We start from the raw sequence: 2,800 nt of genomic DNA, 5'->3' as shown, positions 1-2,800 counted from the left end.
GTTAAAATACTGAGTAAGATATTGAAAAGGGGAGAAGTTCGGTTTTTATTGCATATATCGACGCTTCAGCCGGATTAGAGCGGTTTTACGTGTACATCTTCCATCGTTAATATAAACGGAAAATCAAGAACATTATAGTTAATTCTAATGAAAACACATTGTTTTTTATCATTTGTATTGGAAACAACATTGTCATATGTCTTTTCTTGGATCTAAATAATACGAAACCTCGCTCTATGATTTGAAGTTAAAATCCTCAAATATGGTTATATAGTGACTTTTTTCACGTTTTTCATGTAGTTTGATATTACGTAAATATATTCATTTTTACCAATATTTCGATACTATTTCATGTAGTATCACGATATGTGATTTGGCCTTCAAATCTCAGAATTTCGCATAATATTGCATTTTAAGCAAGTTTTCTTGCATTTTGTTTCGTACGAAAAATCATCGAATATAGCAATATTTTGACGTTTATCATCTCCTTTTCCTTCATGTGATTTAAACAAAATATCATCGAATTAGGCAATATTTTGCCGTTTTCCACGTTTTTGTGAATTTTCAGTCCATGGGTTTTAATTCATATATATACGATAAAAATGATGCAAACACATAATTGATTAGATAATAACCTTAAATACTTCATTTTCAATCATCTATTTGTTTCTCGTTAAAATAATGAGTAAGATGTTGAAAAGGGGAGAAGTTCGGTTTTTATTGCATATATCGACGTTTCAACCGGATTAGAGCGGTTTTACGTGTACATCTTTCATCGTTAATATAAACGGAAAATCAAGAACATTATAGTTAATTCTAATGAAAACACATTGTTTTTTATCATTTGTATTGGAAACAACATTGTCATATGTCTTTTCTTGGAACTAAATAATACGAAACCTCGCTCTATGATTTGAAGTTAAAATCCTCAAATATGGTTATATAGTGACTTTTTTCACGTTTTTCATGTAGTTTGATATTACGTAAATATATTCATTTTTACCAATATTTCGATACTATTTCATGTAGTATCACGATATGTGATTTGGCCTTGAAATCTCAGAATTTCGCATAATATTGCATTTTAAGCAAGTTTTCTTGCATTTTGTTTCGTACGGAAAATCATCGAATTTAGCAATATTTTGACGTTTATCATCCCCTTTTCCTTCATGTGATTTAAACAAAATATCATCGAATTAGGCAATATTTTGCCGTTTTCCACGTTTTTGTGAATTTTCCGTCCATGGGTATTAATTCATATATATACGATAAAAATGATGCAAACACATAATTGATTAGATAATAACCTTAAATACTTCATTTTCAATCATCTATTTGTTTCTCGTTAAAATACTGAGTAAGATGTTGAAAAGGGGAGAAGTTCGGTTTTTATTGCATATATCGACGTTTCAGCCGGATTAGAGCGGTTTTACGTGTACATCTTCCCTCGTTAATATTAACGGAAAATCAAGAACATTATAGTTAATTCTAATGAAAACATTGTTTTTTATCATTTGCATTCGAAACAACATTGTCATATGTCTTTTCTTGGATCTAAATAATACGAAACCTCGCTCTATGATTTGTAGGTTAAATCCTCAAATATGGTTATATAGTGACTTTTTTCACGTTTTTCATGTAGTTTGATATTACGTAAATATATTCATTTTTACCAATATTTCGATACTATTTCATGTAGTATCACGATATGTGATTTGGCCTTCAAATCTCAGAATTTCGCATAATATCGCATTTTAAGCAAGTTTTCTTGCATTTTGTTTCGTACGAAAAATCATCGAATATAGCAATATTTTGACGTTTATCATCTCCTTTTCCTTCATGTGATTTAAACAAAATATCATCGAATTAGGCAATATTTTGCCGTTTTCCACGTTTTTCTGAATTTTCCGTCCATGGGTATTAATTCATATATATATACGATAAAAATGATGCAAACACATAATTGATTAGATAATAACCTTAAATACTTCATTTTCAATCATCTATTTGTTTCTCGTTAAAATACTGAGTAAGATATTGAAAAGGGGAGAAGTTCGGTTTTTATTGCATATATCGACGTTTCAGCCGGATTAGAGCGATTTTACGTGTATATCTTCCATCGTTAATATAAACGGAAAATCAAGAACATTATAGTTAGTTCTAATGAAAACACATTGTTTTTTATCATTTGTATTGGAAACAACATTGTCATATGTCTTTTCTTGGAACTAAATAATACGAAACCTCGCTCTATGATTTGAGGTATAAATCCTCAAATATGGTTATATAGTGAATTTTCACGTTTTTCATGTAGTTTGATATTACGTAAATATATTCATTTTTACCAATATTTCGATACTATTTCATGTAGTATCACGATATGTGATTTGGCCTTCAAATCTCAGAATTTCGCATAATATTGCATTTTAAGCAAGTTTTCTTGCATTTTGCTTCGTACGAAAAATCATCGAATTTAGCAATATTTTAACGTTTATCATCTCCTTTTCCTTCATATGATTTAAACAAAATATCATCGAATTAGGCAATATTTTGCCGTTTTTCACGTTTTTGTGAATTTTCCGTCCATGGGTATTAATTCATATATATATACGATAAAAATGATGTAAAAACATAATTGATTAGATAATAACCTTAAATACTTCATTTTCAATCATCTATTTGTTTCTCGATAAAATACTGAGTAAGATATTGAAAAGGGGAGAAGTTCGGTTTTTATTGCATATATCGACGTTTCAGCCGGATTAGAGCGGTTTTACGTGTACATCTTCCATCGTTAATA

This window comes from Procambarus clarkii, chromosome 11, assembly GCF_040958095.1.
Source record: "Procambarus clarkii isolate CNS0578487 chromosome 11, FALCON_Pclarkii_2.0, whole genome shotgun sequence".
NCBI lineage: Eukaryota > Metazoa > Arthropoda > Malacostraca > Decapoda > Cambaridae > Procambarus > Procambarus clarkii.
Note: the sequence above shows the minus strand (reverse complement) of the source record.